We start from the raw sequence: 11,635 nt of genomic DNA, 5'->3' as shown, positions 1-11,635 counted from the left end.
ACTGCTTTTGTCTTTCTCATAAGTCATGACAAATCATTATTTCTCTAACCTGACACTATTCTCCTCTACACAATTTACGTCACTAGAGTGATTTTTCATAGTCATATTTAAAGCAATTTTTGTCATTAAGTTCATTGTGAGATACAAAGATAGCTAAATTAGTAACCAACTCCTTGATTTTAGCATCTTTTTCAGCAAAAGTGAAAAATTATTGGAAAATTCAGTTATTGTTTCTGACTTGGAGTAAATGAGTATTTGGCATAAATTTTCATAAGATATGGGTAGGTTCAAACATTCAAAAAACTTATTTTATGAAAATACATTCAAATCTAGAATAGTATCAGAGGTAATTTGATATCATAAAAATGAGACAAACTAGAAAAATAGACTGTGTATAGGTAGATGGGTTGGAGAGATGGAATAATACTACATCACACATTCAAGGTGTACTTAATACAAAACTCTTTTTACAGTGTCCATCTTACTTAATGTATTTTTTTATTTCAAATAAAAGAGCTTTAGAGCGCCTGGGTGGCTAGTAAAAAAAAAAGAAAAAGTATTACATCATATGCCTTCAATATGTTGTGTTTTTTTTTTTTTAATGATTTTTTATTATATTATGTTAGTCACCATACAGTACATCCCCGGTTTCCGATGTAAGGCTCGATGATTCATTAGTTGTGTATAACACCCAGTGCACCATGCAATACGTGCCCTCCTTACTACCCATCACCAGCCTATCCCATTCCCCCACCCCCCTCCCCTCTGAAGTCCTCAGTTTGTTTCTCATAGTCCATAGTCTCTCATGTTTCATTCCCCCTTCCAATATGTTGTTTTTATTTGAAAGTTAAAATAAAACTTTATTTGGGGGTGCCTGGGTGGCTCAGTCTTAGGCATCTGACTTTGATTTTGGCTCAGGTCATGAACTCAGGGTCCTGGAATTGAGCCCCATATCAGACTCCAGGCTCAGTGAGGAGTCTCCTGGAGATTCTCTCTCCATCTCCCTCTCCTGTCCCTCCCCCACCCCCCATTAGTGTGCTCTAAATTAATTAATTAATTAATTAATTAATAAAATCCTGAAAAAAATAGAACTTTATTTGGAAAGCTGAAATGATTCTATGCTAATTTGAGCAACTAGGTTGTATAAAAAATGACTTGAAAATTCCCTTTTTAATGTCTTCTGAGTGTTGGAATCCATTATATTTGTCTTGTTCTTTCTTCTGATGGAGAAAAGTATAACTGATTCTCAACAAATGATTATTTCTCTCTTTCCCAGGTATACAAATCCTATGCTCCCTCAGACAGTTCCATCTGCAATAAACTTTCCTCCTCTCTCCAGCCAGTCCCAGGGGGTTTATCTTTACAGGATCTGGGACTGAGACAGGAGGTATGTCCCTGAATGTTTCTTCACTGGGACTTCCACATGTTCTTAACATTTAGACAAAAGCTAGTATATATTACTGTGCACATGCATTTTTATGCATATATACACACATATATGTATAAATACATTAGTCATTTTAATAAAGAATTAATTTTCAGTAAAATATTAAATTAATTATTACCATATTTCATATTTATCACTGACTGTGATGATGCAACACACATGGCTTCTTCCTCAACAATCTAAAAGGGCTCAGAATATATCTGTAATGGCTACTGGGATTTCAGCCATAATGCGTGGAAGAAACTAATTCCATTATAATCTAGTACTATGTCAACTCTGGAAAATATAGCAATAAGCTATAATAATCACAACTGATTTACACAACAGCAAAAATAAAACCTCTACATAGTGTGTACAAAACATGATTTCACATGCTTGTTTTCATATTAAACGCATTCAAAACCTTAAAGCATATTGAGTTATAGTTAAATTAAAGCATTTACTGTTGCTTTTCTCCTGATAAGCAATATATATTTTAATTAATTTCTCTCAATATTCTTCATTTTCAAAAACCTAAACTTTTTTACAACTCCATTCTCAACTTTCCCCCACTATATATACTGGATGTTTGACATATATATATATATATATATAATATCTATATATAATATAGATATATACACACACACACCTATACACACACACACACCCACATACACACTAACCCCTATGCATATATACATTCACAATTCAAAATACTGGAGGTGGAAAATAATATGTATTCATATGTTTTGAATCTTCTACATTTATTTCCTCCTGTTAATAATTATTATAAACATAATCATAATTCCAATAATAACTATTCATGAAAGTTAATGTTTATATAAGATTGTTAAAAATATATCACATTTATTCATTCATTACTTTAAGGAGAAAACTCAACTCATATACTCATACTTGACTGAATTTATCTGATCACTTGTAAAATTGTTTCATTTGACCATGATACAGCATTATGACACTGAAATAAATCAAAGCATTCCATTATACATGACTCCTATTTCCTCTCTTAAAATGGTGATCCACTAGGCATATGTATAAAGTGTTCTTCAAATATTCCATTAAAATATACATCAAGATGCACAACATTATATAACCAGTGTTAGTTAATAATAGCTAGGGTTGAGTGTTAATACTCTAAGTACTTACATGTGACTTTTTAGTATAAAAATACACATTTCTGTGAGAGAGAAAAATAATAAATTGAAGGCCATTAAGGTCCAAAGTCATATAACATATTCAGAGCCAACTCTAGAATCCAAGTCTCACTGATTCAAATTTTGTGCTCTTTACTACACCACAGTACCTTGATGAAGAGGCTAGCAATTTTCTAGATTATATCTTTTTTTAATTAATGGGGAGGGAGTGACAAGCACATTCTTGAATTAAGCACTCATGTTCTTAAATTTTCTGCTTTATTAATTCCAATCTTCTAAACCTAATTTTAAGTACAATTCATTTATTGACAAGAAAAATCAGTAGTTACGATCTAAATACAATGCTGTGTGAACAAAACAAAAGCGTGACTGTAAATTAAAAAAAAATAGAAGGAAATATTTCTATTTTATTCCTCAACCCCCAAACGTCAAGCAGGAAAATACCAAATAAGAAACATGGTCAGGAGATTTGGGATCTATGTGTAGTTTTCAACACTAGTATGTAACCTATTTATAGAAAAACGCCAACTCTCTAGTTATGTCCGATAACCTGACAGAGAAAGAAAATATCAAAATTTTCTCAGAACACTTGTATTACGTAGAAATGTGTTAAGTGTCATGTTTAAAGTGAGATGTAGTCCCATTTAAATGACCTGGAGTTTTGTTCTGTGGAGGAGGAGGCAGATATCCCTGAAAGCAGAAAGCAACATCAAGGGCTCTGGGCCACCTTACATGTGCACCAAATGTTAGCGCTGGATAGACACAAAAGAGCACAACATTTACAATGACCTACTAATAGAATCAGAAAAATATATACTGAAATCTGCCTGATTTCTTAAGAAAAAGATACAAATAGGAGTGATTTCTATGAAATAATAGCAGACTGCCAAAACAAAAGGATGACTTTTTTAGAAGCAAATATTAACACTGAGATAACAGAAATAAGAAAGAAACTGAAGCAGAAAAACAATTAATATTCATTTGCAGGTTGTACAGAAATACTATTGACTAGAGAAAAAGAATTTTTTTTCTTTGGTTTCTTATAAACAGCAAATATGAGAAATTCAAAATATGAAGGAAATATATAGATAAATCAGAGAGATTTATGATGATAGGGGGAGAAAGAGAGAAGTGAGGGAGAAGGGAGAGGGAGGAAGGGAAATAGAGAACAAATATGAAATTATTCAAAAATTTTCACCAAATTTTAGACAAAATCAATGAAAAACAGCATCATTAGACACAATAGGTTGTTTATAATTCCAAGGCTCAAAAAAAAAAAAAACCCAAAAAAACTCTGAAGTAACTTACAGTCATTCTGGCATTACTAAAATAATTTATATTCTCATTATGCTTTTTCGGGTGGAAAAGACTTGAAGGTACAGTTAGCCCTCTGGAAACTGCCATTTTCTGCAGGTGATCTTGTCAACCAGATAGGTTTTACCAATGGGGCAAACACTAATCTTTAAGAAACTAACCAAACCCAGGACTGAAGAAGGAAATTTCATTTTAGTAAAGGAGTAAAATATAATGCCTGTTATGATTATGACTTAAAAATAAGCTACTGAAGGCAAATAATAATTTCTGGAAAATAAATAATGTTACTTTTTAAAAAATATTAAATGTCATAAAATTGTATTACATTTATAAGAGTATGATTGGGAAGGGTGAAGATTATTGGTGGACTAAAGCTGGACTTTTTCTTCCTTCAAATAAGAAATAAAGAATAAAGATAATCAGACTTGTTTATTCCTTGACACTGGTAGACAACTTATATTTAAGTATAAATTTTATTAAACTAAAGCAAACAAGGAGAATGGATAGTATAGAAGAACAACAAATAACTACAATGGAGAAAATTAAATAAATACATATAGCATTAAGAAAATAATACAATATAATAATAATGAAATAAAAATATATCAATTATAAAAGTGAATAAAATGGGCTAAATTCTCCAATTAGAAGACATAAATTCTAAAACTAGGTTAAAAAAAGCTAGTTGTCAGGGAGAAATAGAATGAAAAACAACAGTAAATAAAATTAGAACTCAAATGGTAAAATAGTAAATAAAATAAACAGATATAGATATCTATTTTAGAATAATTAGAATTCAATTTGGAAGTACTTAATACCCAAAAAACAAATCAAGTCAAGAAATGGACAGAAGACATGAACAGACACTTCTCCGAAGAAGACATACAATGGCTAACAGACACATGAAAAAACGCTCAACTCACTTGCCATCAGGGAAATACAAATCAAAACCACAATGAGAAACGACCTTACACAAGTTAGAATGGACAAAATTAACAAGACAGGAAACAAGTGTTGGCAAGAATGTGGAGAAAGGAGAAACCTCTTACACTGTTGGTGGGAATGCAAGTTGGTACAGTCATTCTGGAAAACTGTATGGAGGTTCTTCAAGAAGTTAAAAAAAGAGCTACCCTATGACCCAGCAATTGCACTACTGGGTGTTTACCCCAAAGATACAGATGCAGTGACAAGATGGGACACATGCACCCCAATGTTCATAGCAGCAATGTCCACAATAGCCAAACTGTGGAAGGAGCCGAGATGCCCTTCAACAGATGAATGGATAAAGAAGATGTGGTTCATATATACAATGGAATATTACTCAGCCATCAGAAAGAATGATTACCCAACATTTGCACTGACATGGATGGAACTGGAGGGGATTATGCTAAGTGAAGTAAGTCAGTCAGAGAAAGACAATTATCATACGTTTTCACTCATATGTGGAACATAAGGTATAGTGCAGAGGAAAACAGGGGAAGGGAGGGAAAACTGAATTGGAAGAAATCAGAGAGGGAGGCAAACCATGAGACTCTTGACTCTGGGAAAAAAACTGAGGGTTGCGGAAAGGGAGGGGGGCAGAGGGATGCGGTAACTGGGTGATGGGCATTAAGGAGGGCACATGTGGTGATGAGCACTGGGTGTTATTCGCAACTAATGAATCATTGAACATTATACCAAAAACTAATGATGTGGTGTATGTCGGCTAATTGAATTTAAATTTAAAAAAAAGAAAGCATTTAATAGAGAAAAAGGATTACTTTATGTTTATAAAGGTAAACATATTTGAAAAAAATAGTGAAATATCTTTGAATAAGTACACATGCATATAGATTTTACAATAATTGCATAAATTTTCAAAGAAAGTTTTAAGAAATTAATCCCACTAGATTTTTTATGTGATATTATGATTCTTACAATATAATAATAAAATATTAATACATATTATATATGAAAAAAATATAATATATAATAAAATATAGTTATTATTTTAGATACAGTAAAGATTAAGGTGGATACATAGATGAATCAAAATCAAATGGTCCTGAAAATCTGTAGACATTAAAACCATTAATCGTCTTCAAAAAATTCAAAGAATAGGGCTGTGTGGGTGGCTCAGTTGGTTAAAGCATCCAACTTCTGGTTTCGGCTCAGGTCATGATCTCAGGGTCAAGATCTCAGGGTCTTGAGACTGAGCCCTGCTTCAGGCTCCATACTCACTGGGGAGTCTGCTTCCTCTCTCCCTCTCCCTCTGCCCTTCCCCCTACTTGTGCACTCTCTCTCCCCCTCTCTGAAATAAATAAATCGTAAAAAAAAAAAAAATCCAAAGAATAGCAATGAGTAAATTATTAAGTAAAAGCTTTATTTCTTCTATATACCATCCCTAAAAATCAAACACAGCCACCATATATAGGTTTGAGGTTCTCATATTAAGATATTAAAATTTTAACATTTATCTATATATGCATGGATTTATTTATTTAACTTCTTAAAAAAATGGGATCTGACAGTAAGGTTTTATCTTAATATTTTCTTTTCCTGATTTCTAGTAAGTTTTTTCTAAATGCTTCTTTTAACTAACTATGATTTTAAAATTAGGTTAATGCTCAGAAATTGTCCATCCTTCCTAGGACATTTCCTTTTCAGTTCTCTCTTTTAAGTGATTTATATTCTCACCAAATAGCAGGATTTTTTCCACAATTTCAAGATAGGACTTTTACATCTCTTTTTGAATATACCATTTGTACTGTGCAGTAATAGCCCTGTGTATCCTTGATTGCAGAGAAGACCTGGCTGTTTTGTATTTGTTTTACACTAATGCTTTTTGTTGTTGTTGTTGTTTTCCGTCCCAGTCTCATCATTTCCAGAGGGAAGCAAAAATTTCAATTCAGGAAATCTTATGGCATGTGGCATTATGTCAGTCTAAAGATTATTCTGCAAACAGGCAAACAAACTAACAAAAAGACTTAGTACTCAATAGGGCATTGAAAATCTCCTTAACAGCACAGCAGCCAGTGATACAAATTGAGTTTCACCCCATGGAACTGAAAAGTAGCTACTCTCAAAAAGCTGGATTTCAGCACTAAAAGATAGTGGTTGTCATGGTAGGTACCATATGGGACCCTCTTAGCACTTTGCTCTTGTATCATTATGCTTTAAGAGACTCAATTCATCTGGATTCTGTTTCAAACACTTTAAGAAGTCACATAATTATATGCAGCTAAGGATACATCTGAGATTTATTGAAAATACAAGAGGATATGATAGTTCTCTAAGAAACATTAGGTTCTCAGAAGAAATCTTTGTAATTAGAGATGGGTCTGATAATATGATGATTTTTTAATTTTATTGACAGGGTATATTACTCTAGCTTGTATGATTTGTCACAGAGTTGGTTAGTTTATTTCTCTAGTGCTGAATATGAAAATACACTCTGTTAAGAAATATTTTCTCTTTGAAAGAATAGCTATTAATGCAAACCAAAACATCTGGATAAATGCATGATAGAAAACACATAACAAAAACAAACAAAAAATGTGAAAAGAGAAGATTAGCCTAGGAAGATACTGGCAGCCAAAGGGGGAGAATATTTAATAAATACCACGCACAAGCAAAATGTTAAAAAGTGATTTCGGATCTCTCACCCTTTGTTGACAGAAAATAAACAGACTATAGAAGGAGCCAATTAATTTTTTTTTCTTTTCTCTAATGATACAGACCTGCTTGGGAAATAGAGCATGGTGATTGGGACAGCATATTAAAATGTGTGTTACCTTTAGATGAATTCTCACTGTACACAGGCCAGATTCTGGTTTAGCAATCTCAAAGCAAATTAGCCCTATAATTTCCATTATAGCTAAAATTTCAATAGAACAAAATATAGGAAGTTTCTAAAACAAAGGTCTTCTTATTTCTTTGGTCCATAGTACTCTCAGCATTTTGATAATTTTTCCAAGCATCTGTAAGCCAAAATAAATATTTAATAATTCTATTGAGTAGTGAAGTACAAAGATGTGACAGCAGTCTTTTGTGTCCAAAAATGCTGTTGTTTCCCTCAAAAATTAAAAATATCCCTGCAGTGTCCCTTTCGTTCAGTGCAGCAAACCAGGGTACCAGTTTGGGAATCATTAAAGTAATTTTGCCTATAAATCTTTATCTAAATTTTTTGAAAATAAGGTGGAATTTAAAATTTGTTATACCAACTTTTATTATATTTGTAGAGTAGTTCTTAGAAGTCTTTCTTTTTTTTTTCTTCTCAAAAGTAGGGCAAAAAGCTGGAGATAATAATTTTCACTTCCCTTCACTTTTTTTAGTTTTTTCCATTTATTCAAATGTACATTATCAAATAATTCACACATATCTCATACAATAATATTCCTATCTCAGAGGGTTTGTGTCTCCATAAACTCTGCTTTCTCCCTCTTCAGTCTTCCCTCCCTTCCCCTATGGTCCTCTGTGGGCTATTCCTTATGTTCCACATATGAGTGAAACCATATGATAATTGTCTTTCTCTGCTTGACTTCTTTCACTTAGCATAATACCCTCCAGTTTCAGCCATGTCAATGCAAATGGTGGGTATTCATCCTTTCTGATAGCTAATATTCCATTATATATATGAACCACATCTTCTTTATCCATTCATCTGTTGAAGGGCATCTCAGTTCTTTCCACAGTTTGGCTATTGTGGACATTGCTGCTATGAACATTGGGCTGCATTTCCCCCTTCTTTTCACTACATCTGCATATTTGGGATAAGTTCCTAGTAGTGCAATCACTGGGTCATAGGGTAGCTCTATTTTTAACATCTTGAGGACCCTCCATACTGTTTTCCAGAGTGGCTGAACCAGCTTGCATTCCCACCAACAGTGTAAGAGGGTTTCCCTTTCTCCACATCCTCGCCTACATTTGTTGTTATTCTTGATAACTTTCCTTGCTTTGAAACAGGATCTGCCTTAAATTAACATAGCTTCTTTTGATTAGTATTCGGATGGTATGTTTTCTTGTTCCATTTACTTTTAATCTACAAGTGTCTCTATATTTAAAGTGCGTTTCTTGTATAAGACATATAGTTGGTTCATGTTTTTTGATCCATTCCGACAATCTGTCTTTTAATTAGAGCATTTAGATCATTGATGTTCAAACTGAATATAGCTGAATTAACATCTATCATGTATGTTTCTGTTTTCTATTGGTCACTCTTATTTTTGTTCCACATTTTGTCTTCTTCGCCTTTTTGCATTTTGCATTTTCAGTTGGACATTTTATATGATTCCATTTTCTCTCCTTAGCATATTAGTTACATTATTTATTTATTTATTTTATTTTTTAAGATTTTATTTATCTATTTGACAGAGAGAATGACAGCCAGCGAGAGAGGGAACACAAGCAGGGGAGTGGGAGAGGAAGAAGCAAGCTCCCAGCAGAGGAGCCTGATGTGGGTCTCGATCGCAGAACGCTGGGATCATGCCCTGAGCCAAAGGCAGAAGCTTAACGACTGAGCCACCAGGCGCCTCCTATATTTCTTTTTTAAAAAAATTATTTTAGTGGTTGCCCTAGAGTTTACAATATACTTTTGCAACTAATCCAAGTCCACTGTCAAATAACACTTTACCATTTTACAAATATTGTATCTTATAGTAACAAAATAGTCCTAATTCTTCCCTCCCAATCAATTTATCATTGCTGTCACTCCGGTCACTTATATATGACTATACATGAGCATATATACATACGCATAAGATGTATACATAAGCATATACAATCAAATACATTAGTATTATTTTGAACAAACTGCAATATGTCAATTAAGAATAAGAAAAATAAATGTTGTCATTGTATTTTCACGCATTTCTTCTGTGATGATCTTTCTTTTTTTTATGTAGACTCAACATTCTGACTTTTATTGTTTGCCTTTTCTTTAAAGAGCTTATTTTTAACACTTTTTCTAAATCCCAGTATAGTTAAAATACAGTGTTATATTAATTTCAGATGTCTTTTGACACTTCTTTTTTTTTTTTTTAAAGATTTTATTTATTTATTTGACAGAGAGAGAGAGACAGCCAGCGAGAGAGGGAACACAAGCAGGGGGAGTGGGAGAGGAAGAAGCAGGCTCCCAGCGGAAGAGCCTGACGTGGGGCTCGATCCCAGAACTCCGGGATCACGCCCTGAGCCGAAGGCAGAGCTTAACCGCTGTGCCACCCAGGCACCCCGTCTTTTGACACTTCTTGCAAGGCAGGTTTACTGGCAATGAATTCCCTCCATTTTTGTTCGTATGAAAGTCTTCAATTCTCTTTCACTTTTAAAGGATAACTTTTCAGAGTAGAGATTTCTAACAGGTGTTTTTTTTTCCTTCAACATTTTAATATTTCACTCTACTTTCTTCTCAATTACATGATTTTTGAGGAGAAGTTAGATTTAACTCTTAGCTTTGTACCTATGGTATTTTTTCCTCTGGCTCTGTGCAGAATTTTTCCTTTATGTTCGATATTCTGCAGTTTGAAAATGACATGCCTAGGTAGGCTTTCTTTGATATTTATCCTGCATGGTGTTCTCTGAGCTTTCAGGATATGTGGTTTGGTGTCTGACATTAATTTGGGAAATTTTTTGTCATTTTTCTTTTGAATATTCTGTTCCTTTCTTTCTTTCTTCTCCTTCTTGTATTCCCATTAAAAGTATGTTAGACCTTTTCTAGTTGTTCCATAGTCTTTGAATGTTCTGTGCTGGGGTTTTTGTTTGTTTGTTTTGTTTTGTTTTGACCCAGTCTTTGTTTACTTTGTTTTGGTTTTGAAGAATTCTGATAATATATCTTTGAGCTCAGGGATTCCATCATCAGCCACCTCCAGTCCATTATTAAGCCCATCAGAGGCAGTCTTCATTTAAGTACAATGCTTTCTATCTCCAGCATTTTTTGTTCTTGTTTTGTTCTTTCTTGGGATTTCCGTGTCTCTGCTTACATTGCTCAACTGTTTCTGCGTGCTGTCCACGGCAGGCATTAGAGCCCTGAGCATATTTATCATAGCTGTCTTAAATTCTCAGTCTGATCATTTCACATCCCTGCCATGTCTGGTTCTAATGCTTGCTCTCTGTCTTCCAACTGTGTTGTTTGACTTCAGCTAGGCCGTGACATTTTTTTCTTGATGGCCAGACGCGTGGTACCAGGTAAAAGGAACTGCTGCATATAGGCCTTTAGTAACGTAGTGGTGAGCTGTGGGGGCAGGGGAAGCATTCTATAGGCCTGTGACCAGGTCTCAGTCTTAGAGAGCCTGAGCTTCTGGACTGTGAACCTCACAAGAGCTGGCCAGTGTTTTTCTCCCTCCTGAGGTGGGACAGGATGGCTCCAGAGTGGGCTAGACTTGTGTAATTCCCTTCTCCCATGGGGAAGAGCAGAACTGACTGGAGTTGGCTATCTCCCTTCCTCTGGGGCACTTAGGCTCTCACAACACTCTAGCAGGTCAGGCTCTGGTTAACAAGTTTCTGCTGAGGGCTTGCCTTGTTCAGAAGAACAGAATGCTCTGGCATATTTCAAAGTGGTTCCTTTTTCCCTCCCCTTGCCAGAAACAGGAAGGAAGTTTTCCTCTGATATTGACTGTAGGGATCTGGTTAAGATCCTGGAGGTAAACCTTACTATATTGTGCCCCCCACCCCCCGCAGTGAATGAATCCCCCTGGAGTTTGTAACTCTTAGGCTTGTCCATACTGAGCCCCAGCAATTTGTCAAC

General features: G+C 34.4%; 1 non-coding gene across 1 annotated transcript; it reads right to left on the bottom strand.

Annotated features, from left to right (window-relative positions):
* Positions 1 to 1,292: 1,292 nt before the first annotated feature.
* On the bottom strand, positions 1,293 to 1,416 carry LOC123784579 (small nucleolar RNA SNORD22). The gene has a single exon (XR_006777505.1). It is a non-coding gene; the product is annotated as a small nucleolar RNA SNORD22 (small nucleolar RNA).
* Between the last annotated feature and the right edge of the window lie 10,219 nt (positions 1,417 to 11,635).

The sequence above is a fragment of the Ursus americanus genome, chromosome 27, assembly GCF_024610735.1.
Source record: "Ursus americanus isolate L20-20 chromosome 27, mUrsAme1.1.p, whole genome shotgun sequence".
In the NCBI taxonomy this organism is placed as follows: domain Eukaryota; kingdom Metazoa; phylum Chordata; class Mammalia; order Carnivora; family Ursidae; genus Ursus; species Ursus americanus.
This window is presented reverse-complemented; position numbering and strand designations above follow the sequence as displayed.